General features: G+C 28.7%; 1 protein-coding gene across 1 annotated transcript in view; it reads left to right on the top strand.

Annotated features, from left to right (window-relative positions):
- The first annotated feature begins 6,008 nt into the window (after nt 1-6,008).
- cpx (synaptic transmission protein complexin) overlaps nt 6,009-20,704 on the top strand; it is a 220,856-nt gene continuing 206,160 nt past the window's right edge. Inside the window, exon 1 of the mRNA XM_085486438.1 lies at nt 6,009-6,463. The gene's annotated coding sequence lies outside the window, so the exon portion shown is untranslated. The remainder of the gene's footprint in view (nt 6,464-20,704) is intronic.

Raw genomic sequence — 20,704 nt, 5'->3', positions numbered from 1 at the left:
TATGATAGATAATGAAATTTTCTCATTTCAATCAAATTTAAACTATTTTGGATATATTATAGTCTTTATAAATAATATTTTATTAATTAATATGGAAGAAAATATTAGTATTAATCGTGTAAAAGATCAACGAATAATTTGAATAATCTGCGAAATACTAAAAGAAAATACTGCAAAAGATTCTTATTCGAGTTTTGTTTCTGCATTAAAAAACTTTTTGTCGAATTGAGACAAATCTCGTATAATATTGCAATATTTTATATTAATATTTAGCTTGTTCTGCTAGTCAAGATCATTATCTGTCTCCAAAAAAGAGAAAGAGAAGCGGTTTGATGACGTAGAAGCCATTCAGACCACCGACAAAGAAGCTGAAGAGTTTTTGAAGGGAAAAAGCTTATTCTCAAGCGCTCTTTAAAACCTCATGCACCGTCATGTACGGTAATTATCTGCAACGATTAAAATAAAATTTTTATGTCATTTTACGTTATATATATATATATATATATTTTTTTTTTTTAGGTTGAATTACTTCAGAGAAATTTTACACAGCTGCATGCTGCATTAATAAGCGCGCTATCGCACGACATATCGATATATCCCCGGCAAAGCAAACTATTCTAAATGCAGAATATGAGGAAATTATACAATTTCCGGTTACACACCGGAAGGACCCTCAAAGAACCTTTATCCTCTTCGTCTTGCACCTGGTATATTCGCGGCCAGCAGCGCATGTACTTGACGTTTGTCCGCCAGAGAGCACGCTTAAATCCAATGCAATTTGATCAGTCAACATGATATAACGCACTTTGATCTGGGGATATCTGAATTGACAGACAATAAGAGAGAGAGAGAGGGAAACGTCAGGTTTGTGCGATAATTTTTCTCTATTTTATTTCATAATTATTTATATTGTTTATATACATATATCAACATTTTTATATATGAAAATATATTTATATGAAAAAAATCATAGGCATATGAAATTTATGTGAAGATAGTGATTTATATATACATATATAGAAGAATTTATATATATATATATATATATATATATATATATATATATATATATAGAGAAGAATTTATAAATATGTATATGTATATATAATTCCTCCAAAAGGGGATGAAAATTAAGTTTTTAATTTTTTTATAAAATTTTGGACAAGTTAAAAAATGAAATTTGGTGAATTTTTAGTAGTAAAAAGGATAATTATTAATATATTTTTTTAATCTTCCCATGTCGTTATAAGGGGATGAAACTAGCAACTACCCTTATTCAATTTTTTATTAGACTTTTTAACGCAATTGGAATGTGATCATCTAAAAATATGCGTTATAGAAAGTTTGATTCCTTTAGAAACTTTTTTATTTCTTTTATTTTTTTTGTAAACTCAATAGTTTTCAAGAAAAAAATAAAAATCTAATTTTTAACTTTATTAATTTTCGAGAAAACATAATTTGTCGCACTTGTTTAGAAATAACATTCTATATATATATAAAAAATATATAATACATATATATAATTTTTATGAAGCTTAATATAACGTGTTCAAAATTTGACGTATTGTAATATTTGACAAAAAATTATTTTAGTACTTGCAAATATATTAAAAAACATTTAGATAATATTGAACACAGTAGAAAAATTTGTGTTTTTTAATTAAAAACGGTCTCCGGTAAAATTTTTGTGTTACATATTTAACACATACATGTGTTAATTTAAAATATTGTTGTTGTGTTAATTAAACTTAAATGTCAAATTATTAAAACAACTGAAACAAGATGTAAAAATAACACAAATATGCAATTTTTAATTTTACACAATAAATATGTTCTGCTCTATTAGTAACAAGATTTATTTGTTAAAATTTACAGACAAAATTGTTGATTTTTTATTATATGTATAATATAAGAGGATGATAAAATCTAAAATTAACATATTTTTAATTAATTTTTATATTAGAACTATGTTGATTTTACAAAAATTTTACAAACATTTATTTTAAATTATTTAAAGTTTTACATTTATTTTTTGTTAAAACATTAACACAATATTTGTGTGTGTTCATTTAACATATTATGTTAAATAAAAACAAAAATTTCTATGGACCGTTAAAATTGTATAGATGCCTCTCTCTCTCTCCTCTATTTTTTCTAGAGTATTACAACAATATATTTAAAATATAAAATTTTCCCTGAAAAATTTTTTTACTTTTTATTTCATATTTTTTAAATAAATAAAATAAATAACTTTTCTATTTTATAATGTATATTCTTTTTATATTTGTGTTAAATCAACAAATAATTTTGAAAATTTAATTCGGACTATAAAATAACGAATAGTATTTTCTAATTTAAATATTCTTATAGCAACAATGCTATACATTTTACGTTTTTCACTTTATTAATATTTTCTTAAATTCATTATTAACAGAATAATTTCAATTCTAGCATTAATATTATAGTAATATATATAATTTTATAATTTTATTTTTAATATGTCAAAAAAAATTTTTTATATTTTTAAATTACAAATATGTATAAACGCAATATAATTTTTTATTACATAAACAAAAAATAAACTCACATTGCGTTGAGTCGATTATCTAAACCTCTCTGCTTTAATATCACCATTTTAATCTTTCACTACTGCTCTGCTATAATCCCATATGGTTTGGCACTGATCACTGCACTGTTTTTTTTTATTATTTTATATTTGCAATAATTATTTATCGCATTTTACTATACACACAGATGAACTTCGGAATGAACGGACGATACGAAAAAAATAAGATCACTCGCGAATGCATTCGGCACTTTCGATCTCGCTCGATCACGTTCGATATCGTATTTACGTACAATTTCAGCGGCTCTCGTGCGGTATTTCGGCATCATCCGCTCGACGAAGAGTTCCGCGAGTGCTCCAGCATCTCTAGAAGTGCCCGAGTATCGGAGAAGCGCGAATTCATCGAAATCGACAAAATTCAAATTGTGTTTTTATTCGCGAATACGATATCGAACGTGATCGAGCGAGATCGAAAGTGCCGAATGCATTCGCGAGTGATCTTATTTTTTTCGTGTCATCTGTTATCATTTTGAAGTGTATAGGTGTATAGTGAAGTGATAAATAATTATTGCAAATATAAAATAATAGAAAAAGCAATGCAGTGATCAGTGTATGTGCCAAATCATATGGGATATAGCAAAGCAAAAGAGAAACATTTTAGCGCTATTCGCTCAATATTATTGTCTATCTGTCGCGAACTTATTCGGTAGAATAATGAGGCAGGAAATAATTGGCAAGTTTTAATTGTCTCTTATTAATGCGATATAATTTCACTTTCTCAAATTATTTTACAACAGTCTAATTTCGCTCGCACGTCTGTACGCGACTACAGTCGAGAGTCGAATCTTCGAACGCAAACCGTTCTTCCTTTCTTTCGCCTCAAATTTTGACCTTCGAAAGGTTTCGAGAATCTTATATTCGTTTTATATCTTTTATGTTTTTACGTTTCTTTTGTCTCATTCTGTCTCGTCTGTTATGTTTTGTTCTGTATATGCCTGTGTCTCGTCCCTTTCGCGTGTATGTCTGTATTCGTATCAATATCTTAAATCAATAATTTTTTTAAATTTGCATGTGTCGATGAGATCGCCACAACATTAAAGCGGATGTATTAAAGCAGAGAGGTAATCAACTTAACGCAATGTGAGTTTATTTTTTTCTTTATGTTATATTGTTCGGAAAATAATAAAAATTATATTGCGTTTACATATTTGTAATTTAGAAATATAAAAAGATTTTTTGACATATTAAAATAAAATTATCAAATTATATATATTACTATAATGCTAGAATTGAAATTATTTTGCGTTTAAGAAAATATGAATAAATTAAAAAAAGTAATTTTAACTAAATGTAGAAAATAAATACTTCTTATTGAATTTCCTAAAATAATTTATTCATGCAGATTACACGTAATATTTAAAATATAATCAAAATAATATTTGAAATATAAGATGTACAGCATTGTGTATCGCTATAAGAATATTTAAATTAGAAAATACTATTCATTATTTTGTAATCCGAATTAAATTTTCAAAATTATTTCTACATTATAAAATAGAAAAATTATTTATTTTATCTATTTAAAAAATATAAAATAAAAAAAAAATAAAAAAATTTCAGAGAAAATTTTATATTTAAAATATATTTAAAATATATAATAATACTTCAAAAAAAATAGAGAGAGAGAAAGAGAGGTATCTATATTAACAGTTTTCTCCGGTTAATTATCTACGTAATGTAACATTTCTGCCATTTCTCATTCGCAACATTTCATTCTTATTTGTTCGAGACACCGTGTAGGCTTTGAGAAAGAAAATGTTTGTTCTCAGAATAACAGATGACGTCGTTTGAATTTTTCGACATTCGTTATAGTCCTTACTCGAATGCTGCGTTATTAAAAATTCAAATTTAATCTATATTTGCAGAATAAATTACATATCACAAATTCGAGAGAAATGGAAAAAAGACAAATTAAATAAGTTTTAAATTTGATCCTATTTCAATTTTCTGTAATCGCGATTGTCTTGCAATTGCAAACTAAACTTTCATTGCGAAATATCTGATTTGAATAACAATATTGTATAATAACACTTTTGAATAAATATAATTAAGCTGAATATATATTATGTAAAGAAATCATTATAATTATTTAAATGCTTAAGTGCAAAGCACTAAAATTTTTTTTTTTAATTTTCTGGGAGGGAATTACTGCAGTGACTATTTTTTTTTTTCAATTAACTAATATTAAAAACTAATATTAGAAAAAATAAAACTTATATTAGGAAAAATAAAACTATTATTAGGAAAAATAATACTAATATTAGGAAAAATGTATTTTCGGCAAGTTCTAAAGTATTAGAAGTTAATATAAAATTGAGAAATGGCGCGCACGTAGCGCGCGCTTTTGTTGCACTAGTTTCTTATAAATAGGTGATTCACGAATTTTGGGACAATCTATACATATATATTTTCTTAAAAAATATATATATATTTTTAGAAAAAGAGAGAGAAAAAGAAATGAATTAAGGATACACAGATGAGGAGAAAATTATTGGTGCCTCATTTTTACTGAAGAAAAATCTCCTAATAACCTGATAACTCACATAAATAAATAGGTGATTCACGAATTTTGGGACAATCTATGTATATTCTCTTAAAAATATATATATTTTTTTTCAGAGAGAAAGAGAGAGAAAGAAATAAAATTTTGCTGAGGGAAAATCTCCAAATACCCTGAGGAACCTCTCATAAACAAGTGATTTGCGAATTTCGGGAGACCCTTCCCTTAAAAATATATATATATACATATTTTTAAAGAGAAAAAGAAGTGAAGGATACGAAGATGAGAAAATTATTGGTGCCTCGACATTTGGCCGAGGGAAAATCTTCAAATACCCCGAGGAACCTCTCATAAACAAGTAATTTGCGAATTTCGGGACACCCTATATATATATTCCCTTAAAAAAATATATACGCATACATATATATTTGGAGAGAAAGAAATGAGAAAGAAGATTGTGAAGGACACGAAGATGAGGAGAGAGGCGTGGCGGTGGGCGGCGAGGGAGATCGAGCAGAGAGGGCCAAGGGTTGAAAGTGGAGGAAAAGAGGAAGTGGAGGGCATATATTTCGGTGAGCGGAACGGAGAGATGAAAAATGATTGGAATCGCAGCGAGGACCAAAAGCGTTCGAGAGAAACAGAGACTACATATAGTCTTCCGCTGTATCTTCTTTTCCTCGCATCATCATCATCATCATCATCGTCATCGTCGTCATCGAATATCCCTCGCCACCTCGTCGACGTCTTTAGACCTTCCACCCCTTCGCCGGTGCGCGAGGGCACGGATCTCCCCACTTTCTAGCCCTCTCTCGGGGGCTCCTTTCCCATACCATCCTCAGCGGATCGATGGTTGCGACTCCTTCGCCCTCCGCGGCGCGGCGCTGACGTCGGCCAAGCGCCGCTCAGTCTGAACTCGGGGTTCACTCAGTCTACGAACGTTTGCCGCACGAGACTTCGATCTCTCGCCGCATCGCACGTATCGCTATCTCTCTATCTCTCTCTTTCTCTCTTTCTGTTCACCCGCCTCTGTATACACATATACAGACACCCACACACACATACACACACACACACACACACACACGCTTTTCTCCTTTTCCCCGCTCTCGGCAGAAGAAGAAAGGCAGGAGGAAGAAGGCCAAGCGGCGAGAGAGCCGGGGAGGCGTGCGTAGTAACCACGTCCACGTCAACGGAAGAGTACCTCGAGTAACGTAGAGCACCCTCGTGCTTTTCGGTCGCTCTCGTCGGCCCCGTGTGCAGCCGTCGCGCAACCCCCGCTGCTGCTTCGTCCGCTTCGACCGGCTGCGGATCTACCTGCGGCGCCGCGAGAGAGAGAGGTGAGTGGGCGACCTACCCTTATTCCAGCAAGCGTCTACCCTCGCTCGGCTCTGGCCTCCGCAAATGTCAGCCTTTTTGTGTACACACATATATATATATATATATCACATACATATATACACACAGACATATATATATGTATGCATGCATGTATGCAGATATGTGTGTGTGTGTGTGTGTGTGTGTATATATGTATTTACTCTAATAGCACAACATATCCGAAAGATATCCAGAGGATATTCGGAGGATATCCTGAGGATATCCAGAGGATATACGAATATTCTCAGGATGTCTCTGAACGTCTTCAGGATATGTGTGCTGTTAGGAAATGTGTGAATGTATATATATGTATGTGTGTGTATATACATGTATGTATGTGTTTGTGGGGGGGGGGGAAGGGGGAAATTTTCGGATGGATTTTTTGGATTTGTTGAACTTGGCGATTGAAGTTTTTACTCTTTCGACGGAGATTCATTTCTCGAGTTTTACATCCTCCTGATCTGAAAAAAATCTCCCTTCTGCAAACAAATGGAAATTTTTATGCATTATCGTGAGAAATGCAGAGCTGCAAATTCGTATATTTGAAAATCGAATTTGAAATTGTATATAGAATGTATTTTCAGATTTATTTAGATTTTGTACGCAGTTTAGAGATGTGAACTTTTGTTGTTTTAATTCTCTTTTCAAAACACATTAATTCATGGTTGCATCAGAATTGAATGATGTGTGTAGCTTATTTCGACAATAATAGTGAAAATTTAAATTAATAATTATGCAAATTATAGAAGCAAATTGAAACTAAACTTATTTTTGAAAAATATTAATCATATGTTAAGACTATATTAACTTTGAAATAGCATAAATTTCAAATTTTGAAATTTTGAATTTATTGATATAGATATATGCACTTATATATAATATATTTTTAATTTTATTATATAATTATATTCAAACAGTAAGGAAAAAATAAACACAGTTTAAACAATTTTTTAAACTTTTTAATCTTTATTCCATATAAAGATGAATAAAACTTTTGGTCAACAGCAAATTATTTTAGTCCGCATTAAATTATTTTATATGTATATGTGTATTAAGAAATTGTATTTTTAATATCTTTTTCATCATACAATTATATGCTCGAATGAGCTATGGTGATGGAAAAATAATATTCTACTGTATTGGTATTTACTTTTGATAATTACATAATCTGCACAAAAATTTGCAAACCTGTAAATTTTGTATTAAAATATCTTCAAATCTTAGAAAAAATAATCTTTTGATGTTGTAAAGTTGTATATTGATATTTTATGCACTATAAGAATTTTTATATATTTTTTGTATAAGTTACTTTTGAAGAGAAAATCCTGATTTTGATATTCAAGTAGTACAGATCGAAATAAATCAGCCGATATTTTTCTAAATTCCTCGAAAAAGCCATTTTATTTTTGCAATAATCTAACATTTTCAATATATTAATATTATATTTTTGGCGAGAAAATCCTGATTTTGATATTCAAGTAGTATACATCAAAATAAATCAGCCGATATTTTTCTCAATTTCTCGAAAGTCATTATTTTTGCAATAATCTAAAATTTTTAATATATTAATATTACACATATAAAATACATATTGTATATTGATATTTTATGCATTTTAAGAACTTTTATGCATATTTTTTTATAAATTACTTTTGAAGAGAAAATCCTGATTTTGATATTCAAGTAGTACAGATCGAAATAAATCAGTCGATATTTTTTTAAATTCCTCGAAAAAGCCATTTTATTTTTGCAATAATCTAACATTTTCAATATATTAATATTATATTTTTGGCGAGAAAATCCTGATTTTGATATTCAAGTAGTATACATCAAAATAAATCAGCCGATATTTTTCTCAATTTTTCGAAAGTCATTAATTTTGCAATAATCTAACATTTTCAATATATTAATATTATATTTTTAGCGAGAAAATCCTGATTTTGATATTCAAGTAGTATACATCAAAATAAATCAGCCAATATTTTTCTCAATTTCTCGAAAGTCATTATTTTTGCAATAATTTAAAATTTTCAATATATTAATATTACACATATAAAATACATATTGTTTATTGATATCTGATGCATTTTAAGAACTTTTATGCATATTTTTATATAAATTACTTTTGAAGAGAAAATCCTGATTTTGATATTCAAGTAGTACAGATTGGAATAAATTAGTCGATATTTTTTTAAATTCCTCGAAAAAGCCATTTTATTTTCGCAATAATCTAACATTTTCAATATATTAATATTATATTTTTGGCGAGAAAATCCTGATTTTGATATTCAAGTAGTGTACATCAAAATAAATCAGCCGATATTTTTCTCAATTTCTCGAAAGTCATTAATTTTGCAATAATCTAACATTTCCAATATATTAATATTATATTTTTAGCGAGAAAATCCTGATTTTGATATTCAAGTAGTATACATCAAAATAAATCAGCCAATATTTTTCTCAATTTCTCAAAAGTCATTATTTTTGCAATAATCTAAAATTTTTAATATATTAATATTACACATATAAAATACATATTGTTTATTGATATCTGATGGATTTTAAGAACTTTTATGCATATTTTTATATAAATTAGTTTTGAAGAGAAAATCCTGATTTTGATATTCAAGTAGTACAGATTGGAATAAATCAATCGATATTTTTTTAAATTCCTCGAAAAAGCCATTTTGATTTCGCAATAATCTAACATTTTCAATATATTAATATTATATTTTTGGCGAGAAAATCCTGATTTTGATATTCAAGTAGTATACATCAAAATAAATCAACAGATATTTATCTCAATGTCTCGAAAGTCATTAGTTTTGCAATACTCTACAATTTTCAATATATTAATATTATATTTTTGGCAAGAAAATCCTGATTTTGATATTCAAGTAGTATACATCAAAATAAATCAGCCGATATTTTTCTCAATTTCTCGAAAGTCATTATTTTTGCAATAATCTAAAATTTTCAATATATTAATATTACACATATAAAATACATATTGTTTATTGATATCTGATGCATTTTAAGAACTTTTATGCATATTTTTATATAAATTACTTTTGAAGAGAAAATCTTGATTTTGATATTCAAGTAGTACAGATTGGAATAAATCAGTCGATACTTTTTTAAATTCCTCGAAAAAGCCATTTTAATTTCGCAATAATCTAACATTTTCAATATATTAATATTATATTTTTGGCGAGAAAATCCTGATTTTGATATTCAAGTAGTATACATCAAAATAAATCAGCCGATATTTTTCTCAATTTCTCGAAAGTCATTAATTTTGCAATAATCTAACATTTCCAATATATTAATATTATATTTTTAGCGAGAAAATCCTGATTTTGATATTCAAGTAGTATACATCAAAATAAATCAGCCAATATTTTTCTCAATTTCTCAAAAGTCATTATTTTTGCAATAATCTAAAATTTTTAATATATTAATATTACACATATAAAATACATATTGTTTATTGATATCTGATGGATTTTAAGAACTTTTATGCATATTTTTATATAAATTAGTTTTGAAGAGAAAATCCTGATTTTGATATTCAAGTAGTACAGATTGGAATAAATCAGTCGATATTTTTTTAAATTCCTCGAAAAAGCCATTTTGATTTCGCAATAATCTAACATTTTCAATATATTAATATTATATTTTTGGCGAGAAAATCCTGATTTTGATATTCAAGTAGTATACATCAAAATAAATCAGCCGATATTTTTCTCAATTTCTCGAAAGTCATTAATTTTGCAATAATCTAACATTTCCAATATATTAATGTTATATTTTTAGCGAGAAAATCCTGATTTTGATATTCAAGTAGTATACATCAAAATAAATCAGCCGATATTTTTCTCAATTTCTCGAAAGTCATTATTTTTGCAATAATCTAAAATTTTCAATATATTAATATTACACATATAAAATACATATTGTTTATTAATATTTTATGCATTTTAAGAACTTTTATGCATATTTTTATATAAATTACTTTTGAAGAGAAAATCCTGATTTTGATATTCAAGTAGTACAGATTGGAATAAATCAGTTGATATTTTTTTAAATTCCTCGAAAAAGCCATTTTGATTTTGCAATAATCTAACATTTTCAATATATTAATATTATATTTTTGGCGAGAAAATCCTGATTTTGATATTCAAGTAGTATACATCAAAATAAATCAGCCGATATTTTTCTCAATTTCTCGAAAGTCATTAATTTTGCAATAATCTAACATTTTCAATATATTAATATTATATTTTTGGCAAGAAAATCCTGATTTTGATATTCAAGTAGTATACATCAAAATAAATCAGCCGATATTTTTCTCAATTTCTCGAAAGTCATTATGTTTGCAATAATCTAAAATTTTTAATATATTAATATTACACATATAAAACACATATTGTATATTGATATTTTATGCATATTTTTTTATAAATTAATTTTGAAGAGAAAATCCTGATTTTGATATTCAAGTAGTACAGATCGAAATAAATCAGTCGATATTTTTCTAAATTTCTCGAAAAAGCCATTTTATTTTCGCAATAATCTAACATTTTCAATATATTAATATTATATTTTTGGCAAGAAAATCCTGATTTTGATATTCAAGTAGTATACATCAAAATAAATCAGCCGATATTTTTCTCAATTTCTCGAAAGTCATTATTTTTGCAATAATCTAACATTTTCAATATATTAATATTATATATATATAAAATACGTTGTATATAACGGGCGACCCAAAGCGGAAGTCCAACCCCTTAGGACAGATAGGTTAAGTTAGCAATAAGATAGGTTAAGAGGTTAATAGCGAAGAGGTCATGGTAGCGTGCGTTTTATATTTTTTGTTTTTTTTTGTTTTTGTTTGAATTAGCACCTTTGTATATGCGGCTGCTGTATTGTTAAATTGTAAGGGAATTGAAACCCCAAAGGGACCAATAAAATTTACTACTACTACGTTGTATATATCATATATATATATATATAATATTTAAAAAATTGAAAATTTTAGATTATTGCAAAAATAATGATCTTTTCGAGGAATTTAGGAAAATATTTTGTTTGATTTATTTTAATGTGTAAAACTTTTGTTTTAAATCAAAATACATTTTAATAAATAATGCAAACAAAGAGAGTGTATATTCAGTTTTGTATAGCTGTTTATTATTTTTTTGAGTTTTCGAGAATTTTTTAAAACATTGTTTTCACTAGATATATATGTATATGTATATACATATATACAATATTAGTTTACTAGAGAGTGTGTGGTTTCTGGTCTTATAAGGTGCTGTCATCTATTGACAGAAAGGTTCATTCAAATAATATCTATTAATATATACGATATAAATCTTGTCTCTGCGCTGAATGTGCAGAAATTCAATTAGTTTTAATGAAAATCTTTACCTTTATTTTCATATAGAAATCATACGAAGTATCTCATCAAATATTACTAAAAAACAATTTCGATATTTTTTTATGTTATCTTACGGCGCGTGAAATAAAAGTTATAAAATTAAAAATTAGGATGTGAGAAAAATGATGAATAAATATTTTATTTAGTGTTGCTTCATATTATATTGAATGTTAAAAGCAAAATTAATTAGACGTCGTGAAATATTTAATATTTTGCAGAAAATGCTAGAAGGCTTCGATTCGATATCAAAAACAGCAAAATCCACATTTATGTAAACAAGCGCTATTTATATTTTGCATTATACATATACATATGTAATTTATAATCGCATTTTGCATTAATGTTGCAAAAATAATGGCACTTTATCACTGACAGAGTACCAAATGTTGCGAAGGAGACAGAGATTCTCGCTATTCGGTACATAAAATGTATGTGCGTGTGCGAAGACAAGTAAATCTCGTAGTTGCGATTCGCTCGCAGACTGCTAAATTACCACTCAGCTTAATCTGTGTATGAACTGATGATTGCGTATACTCGACATACATTGTTGAGAAGATGGAATGAAGGATGTTGCATCTCCTCTCTGCGTTTATTTCGCCCCGATATAGTATCTCTGAAGGAAGAGATAGAAAGAGAGCAATGTGTTTTATTTTTAATCTTGTCTAAGAAAAGGGTTGGAAAATGACAGAAAAAAGATAAAACGCAGCAAGAACCTCTTTGTTAACTAAGAATGCGCACGCGTTTAATTTATTTCGCACGAAATGCCCGACTTCGCAAAAGAACGGAATTTATCCAGTTTTTTTTTCGCTCGAGCGTTTATACTTTAAAAGAGGATGTGGTTCGGATTTTCTAACCATGTAAGCTGTAAGAACCGCTTGAATAAACCAGATTTTCTTTTTCAAAGTAGACTTCTCTCTTGATAATTACGCATGCGAAAATTATTTTGAAAAATAAAATTCTATTATATATTATTAGATTTGTAGGGGAAAAACATTATTTTTCTCAAATCGAAGATTTTATATTTATGTATGTGTGCTTATTGGATAACGAAATATTTTTTATGCACTTGTAATAAATTTAAATGTAAATCCTTTTAATTTCCACATAAGGCACATAAGGATTTATATATACGCCATTTATTTCCAAATGTGCTTCACTGTCGTCTTCGTCCTAGATTCTTTTTTTTGGGAGAAGAGAAATGTCTCGCAGGAGAATCTCTCTCTCCCTAGATCGCGCCAGCCCTCCTAAACTGTCATTCCATTGGCCGCTTTCAAGCCATTTCCTCGTTTTTGCACATTAAGGACTACAACTACGCGTGAGGGAAAGAGGGAAAAAGGAGAATGGAGATAGAGAGATAGAACGAGATTATGTCCACATGATTCGTTCAACCGTATGATATATTATAGCCATATATGTTTGGTTTTCTTTACACAATCAATCGTAATCTCTCGTAATTAATCGGGAAAATCGTAAGGTTTAGCGGGAGTTAATATTGCAATCGCTCAAGAGGGTTGATCTTTCGGGAGAAAATAAAACGAACTTTAAGTCATATATATATATATATATATATATATATATATATATATATATATATCTCCGTGCCATTTTGCAGAATCCCCCGAGATATTTTATCTCATTCCTTTTCGTATACGCAGCGATTTAGGAGTGAAATTGCACATCAAAGAATACATGGTAACCCCTTTCATATCGATTTCGAAAATTTTCACAATTTTTTATTTAATATAACTGTAAAAAATTTCTTTACACGATGTCTCTCTCAAAGTCTTGCAAAAGTCAAATATCTTGCAAAGGTTTTTTAAAAAAATATTTCAAATAAAAGTTATAGGGCTTCAAATGGCGCATTAAATAGTATACTTTGATATATATAAAATATTTTTTTAGAACTTTTTTAATTATAATGTTTGAAGTTTAAAGTATATATAGTGACACAAAATACAAAATATCTTGTATTTAATTTTCGATAATTTTATCTTAATATACTTTTATGCATAAAATCATTAGACAAATCAATTGGTGTAAAAAACGCATAGGGGTATATTTAAGAAAATGTATACAATTTGCAACATATTTTTTTTAAAAACAATTTTGCGTTTTCTTTACGCCTATAATTTATTAGTTTTGTTATTCTGTGCATAAGAGGATTAAGAGTATCGAAAACAACATATTTTATATGTATTTTATGTCAAAAAAATACTGTATCTTTTAAGCTCATAACTCGAAAAATACTTAGCGGAAAGAAACTTTATTATGGTGTTTCGAAAAGCTCTTAAGATAAGTTACATAAATATGTAATCAATACTAGGGGTTTCCATTTAAACATTTCAAAGTTAATTTTACGCGTGGCCTTAACACAATACTATTTATAGCCACACTAATATTACTCCTTAATACGTCACTTAAAGCCCTACAATTTTTTTTTGAAACATTTTTCTCAAAATCTTCGTTTTCGAAATATTTAATTGTTGCAGGATTTTTGGGACATTCTGTAAGAAATAGGTAGGCGTACAAAAACTACATAGAATTTCAAATAGCATCGATATCAGGAGTAACGGTGTTATTTTAGTCAGACATCGGATTATTGATTATTACAATACGAACGTCGACTTTCGGAGCAAATGCATCTCGTATAAAAATTCGTTCAAAAAAAATCTCTTAAAAAATCAACACAAATTAATGTATGGAAAAGGAGACATCTTTATAATAATATAACTATGTAATATATTTCATATAGCGAGTTTCATAATAATTATTCCGATTATAATTGGCAATTTCACGGTACATACGTCGGAATATATATGAATTTCGTTACGTCGTGCATAATTAATTAACATTTAACATTTTTATTATAAAATCATAATTATTACGTATCGTGGCGTATGTATTTGCTCGTTTTGAGCAAGGTTATAACGTGACACAAAGAGCGTGACGATACTTGGATATAAATCCCACACGTGTCGCGCTAAATAGCCTATTAACGATTAATGGATATATCCTTTAGACACTGCGCACCATTTTAATGGAATTGCGCGCGACGTTAATTAATATTCTACTCCACGGCTAAAATCTGTTCCTCCGAAGGAAGGCGGCTCGTACCTATCAGCAAAATTGTATTTAGCATCTATTAGCGATGCCCTGCAGCATCGTGCTCGCAGCCACGTATACTCGATATTCGCATATCTGCGTTAAAACGGCGAAAAGAGAAAGAGAGACAGGGCTAGAAAGAGAGAGAGAGGGAGAGAGAGGCCAGAAGAGTAACAAAGGATCGCGGACGCGCAGAAAATGCAGTTACTAACTTTATACAGGAGGAGCAATAATGTGCTCTCGACGTATTACAGTAAATTAAATACGCTCTGCGTGTGTTCATAAAACCTAGTATACCTTCGTAGATTAACTCGGAGAACGTCGCGCTTTCACGAAAATTATTATGAAGAAAATGAGAGAATTTACTACGAAGGGAAAGAGAGAGAGGGAGAGAAAGTATGTTTAATTAATATAATTAATTTTTCAGAAAGTCAAAGAGAAGATATAGCTTATAGTATCTCGGGCAATCCTTTTCTTTTCATCTTAGAATCGCTGTTTCTGCTCGAAAGCGGTCCACAATTGTCCGATACTTATATAAATATATGCACAGAGTGTAACTAAACAAAGGTATACGAAGCACATCATCGGATGCAGGACGACAAACTAAATCGAAAAGTCCTGAGTCATTTTTTAATCTGAGCTTTATTTTTGACGCTATAAATTGTTAAAGATTGACCAATTAGCGCGTGGCTACGCTTACTAAGGCGGGGTTTACGCTATTTTCCGTTGTAGCCACGCGCTAATTGGTCAATCTTTGACAATTTATAGCGTCAAAAATAAAGCTCAGATTAAAAAATGGCTCAGGACTTTTCGATTTAGTTTATAGTCCTGCATCCGATGATGTGCTTCGTATACCTTTATTTAGTTACATTCTGTATATATATGTATATATATATATATATATATATATTATATATTATATATATATATATATATATATATTTTAATCCTTTTCTTATTGATCCAATACTATAATCCTAATATTGTAATATTATATCGCCAATATATACTTATTGTAATTTATTTCTTTATTTTTTTAAATTTTCTTATACGTCCAATTCTCGACTTACCGCGAAGAAATAAGTCCGAGAACGAGTCGCGATCGAGAGGACACGCTTGAACGAGGATAGGAATTTCAAAACCGATTCTGCTCTCTCTCTCTCTTCTCCTGGTGAATTCAATTTGGCAAATAATATATGGGAAAATTGTACGGCACGCGAAGGAATTACGTGAGTGAAAAATTGATCGGAGGTTTGACAGTGTTGTACGCTCTCCCGCGGGAGGACCGGCCTTGTTCTACCTATTTTTCTATCCGGCGCATATCCCCTATACTTGATCGCACTTCGGGAATCCCTTGAAGAAGAGAAAGATAGCTGTGATAGAGGAAAAATATATATACTCTCGATTTCCTTCCGTCTGAGCATGCCTAATCTCTACAGGCGTAGTTTACCTCTTTACGAATATATGTATATTATACTTATTATATATTTTACAAATTATATAATTTATATATATTTAATATATAACAAATATAATATATATAATATTTTATATATTGTATATTTTTTTATTATGTATTATATTATATTTATGCATATTTACAATTCCCACTATTTTGTATTATTTTCTTTCTATATTTATTACATAATTTTATTTATTATTATATATTTTATTATTTATATATTATTATTATTTTTATATTAATATATTATATTTTATTATATTATATTATTTTATTGTATTTATATTATACAGAGTCTCTAAGTAAGTGCGAAAAAACTTTAGAAAATTATTCTTCGTCGAAAATTAAGAGGGGTTTTTCATATAAACATATATCTCTCTTTATATCTCTCCTTGGGGAGTTATATTTCTCCAAAGGAAAAGAAGAAAAATTAAGCCTTCAATTTTTTCCTCAAATTTTGGACAAGTTAAAAAAATGAAATTTGATGGATATTTTCCATTAATAAAAAAGGATATTTATTAATATTTTAAAAAATTTTCTCGTATTGTTATAAGGGGATAAAACTAACAACTCTTATTCAATTTTTTATTAGAACTTCTTAAGATCAGAATGTGATTATTTAAAAATATGCGATATATATACTATTAAAAAGCTTGATTTTAGAAATTTTTATTTGAAAAAGATTTTTTTCGTAAAATCAATAGTTTCCAAAAAAAAAATCTAACTTTCTTCCTTTTTGGGAGAGTGCAACTTCTCAGGGAGGGATATAGGAGTATATGTTTATATGAAAGATCCCCTTAATTTTTGATAAAGAATCCCTTAAAATTGTTTATATCTTTCAGAAACAGCCTGTATATATTATTATTATTATTATTACCATAGTATATATAATATATTATATTTTATTATATATACTACAAGATTATTTCATCATTATCCTCCATAATTTTCGACAAAGAATCATCCCTTAAAATAATTCACGTTATTTTGAAACACCCGGTATATATTACATTATTATACTTGATTATATATACTACGACCCTTTATTTTCAATAATTCTCACCGGAGATTATTTCAATAATTACGCGGTGTTTGTGCATCGTTACTTTTCGTTGACACAGATTAAATAGCAATATAACGCTGTAAATAAGCATGCACATATTTGTAGTCGGCGCATACGTTGATACAGAGAATGGAAAGGGTGGATCTTGGAGAGGCGTGCGGTATATAAATAGATCGCTCGCTCTCTCTCTTTTCCGCACGTATGACTTCATCCCTTCCATCCCTCAAACCCCGTGAAATCTTCCCTCTTCCCTTCCACCCTCCGCCGGCCGATACCTACATACCGGCTCGTCGCAACTTTGTTATCTGCGGCTACGTCCGTCAACCCCGTCAAACGTTTCCGCCGCTTTGTGCGACGCGTCCCAGGTACACTGAGCGTTCGCCTCCGCTCGACGTCAACTCCCGATGGTCCGCGTCGTCGTCGTCGCCATCTCGCCGTCTCGCGACTCGCGACGCGACGCGACGCGACGCGACGCGGCTTATCCGTTTAATTAACGAGACAATGCCAGGACTGCAGATTGCACGCGCCAGGTCCTCGCGCGTCAAAAGCGAACAATATTGTTATTGTTCCCCTTACTTCGCCGTACACAGTGTTCCGAAGTTTAACGGACAGCTCGAGTTAGGCACCATTCATTGCGCGATTGTTTATTTCGGTGAGAAATTCAACCTGCTTTTTTAACGCTTTTATTGCTCCCCAGTTGTATTCCAGGGAGAGCTTGACATTTATTTAAATTTTAATAATCATTTCATACAATTACTAAATTGGTTCTGTTGGTCTAAATATATAATATATATAATATATAATATATTAGTATATTGTGTATCAAGTGCGGAAAGTTGACAATTGGTCACGAGTGCAGGGGATGGACGTACGAGCCGAAGGCGAGTGAACAATTGTCAATCTGCACGTGATACACATACTATTTTGTATTACAAGTGCAGGCAAAGTGGCTTTGTGCGCGAGGTGGCCGATCGCACGCCGCCATCTTGCGGCGTGGGAAATCGGCCGCTTTCCGCACAGAAAACACGCACACAAAGTGCCACTTTGCCTGCACGTGTAATACAGAATATATAATATATAATATATAAATATATATGTATTTATTATATATATATATATATATATATATATATATATATAATAAACAATGTTATATAAACAGTTACTTTAAAAGCTTCAAGAACCATTTGCAGGATTTTAATGCACAATATAATTTTACAATTCACACGCAAACATTTATTTAAATGTATTCTTTTAAAAATTATTTTAAAACAGGGAAAATTTTTAAAAATTAAAAATGAAAATTAAAATTAAAAATTTTGAAAATTTTTAAAATTGTGGTTACAAGTTTTTTTTTAACGATTATTGAATGAGAAAGGTAGGATTAATGTTTTTAATATTTTATCAAGAACTGATAAGCTTTTAAAAATACCGTACGTTCTAATTCATGCTCATTAATTTTCCGAATGATATTTATAAGATTTGATTATAGATTTAAAGAGTCTAAAAGGTATCTGTGACCTAAAAAAGGTCGGTACCATTCATTGCACAATTGCTTATTTCAGTGAGAAATTTAACCTGTTTTTAAACGCTTCCATTGCTGTGCTAAACTGTATTTCGTGAGAATTCAATCCTATATATGTGTGTGTGTGTATATATAAAAAAGGAAATAGGAAATATAAAAAAAATGTTATCTTTTTTGTCGCAGATACAATTTATAACAATTTTTTTAGCAAGTTGACCGACTTTTTTCTAGAGTGATCAAAACGTGAATAAAAAATATATTTTCGATATTTTATTAAAAATTGATAAGCTTTTAAAAATATCTATATTCTAATTTATGCTTGTTAATTTTACGAATGACATTTATAAGATTTAATTACAAATCTTAAAGGATACCCAGAACCTGAAAAAGTGTGAAGTTGTTCCATTTATTACGATTGTTTATTTCAGAGTAAGAAATTTAATTTGTTTTTTAAATGTAAAATTTAACCACCTAAAAGAATGGAAAATATAAAAAAATTATTGCTTTTAATTGTGAATACAATTCATAACATTTTTTTAGCATTTTGAACGATTTCTCTCTCACCTCTGATAAAAGCGTATATGTATAATATCATGTTTTCAATATTTTTCAAAAATTGATAAGCTTTTAAAAATACCATATGTTTTGTTCCTGTTTATTCATTTTTTAAATAATATTTATAAGTTTTCATTATACAGATCTTAAAGGATCTAAGGTATTTGAGACTTCAAAAAGTTAGCACCCTTAATTCTGATTGTTTATTTTACAATCAGAATTTTAATTTATTTTTTAATTGCATAATTTATCCTAAAATAATAGAAAATATAAAAAATAATTTTAATTGTGAATACAATTTATAATACTTTTTTAACATTTTGAACAATTTCTTTCTCATCTGTAATCAATAACATGAGATATAACGGTTTCAATATTTTATAAAAAAATAATAAGTTAGCACTATTAATTGCGATTGTTTATTTTCCAATAAGAATTTCAATTTATTTCTTAATTACATAATATATTCTAAAATAATGTAAAAAATAAAAAAATATTTTAATTGTGGATACATATTATAATATTTTTGTAGCATTTTGAACAATTTCTTTCTCATCTGTAATCAATAACATGAAATATAACGGTTTCAATATTTTATAAAAAAATAATAAGTTAGCCCCATTAATTACGATTGTTTATTTTACAATAAGAATTTCAATTTATTTTTTAATTCCATAATTTATCCTAAAATAATAGAAAATATTAAAAATAAGTTTAATTGTGAATACAATTTATAATACTTTTTTAACACATTTTGAACAATTTCTTTCTCATCTGTAATCAATAACATGAGATATATATAACGGTTTCAATATTTAATAAAAAAATAATAAGTTTAAAACAAATATCGCATGCTCTGATTCATGCTCATTAATTTTCCATCGGAATAACATTTTGATTACAGATTCTAAAGGGTCTGAAAGGTATGTCTGTGACCTAAAAAAGTTTTGAGGGAGGTAAAGAGAGAGAGAGAGAGAGAATTACTGCTTTAAACGCAACTACTTGCTTTTACACTGCTCAGAAAACGTGTGCATGTATTTTCCGCGCGACG

Source organism: Nylanderia fulva, unplaced genomic scaffold (genome assembly GCF_048542155.1).
Source record: "Nylanderia fulva isolate GAGA-0341 unplaced genomic scaffold, ASM4854215v1 Scaffold43, whole genome shotgun sequence".
Classification (NCBI taxonomy): Eukaryota; Metazoa; Arthropoda; class Insecta; order Hymenoptera; family Formicidae; genus Nylanderia; species Nylanderia fulva.
This window is presented reverse-complemented; position numbering and strand designations above follow the sequence as displayed.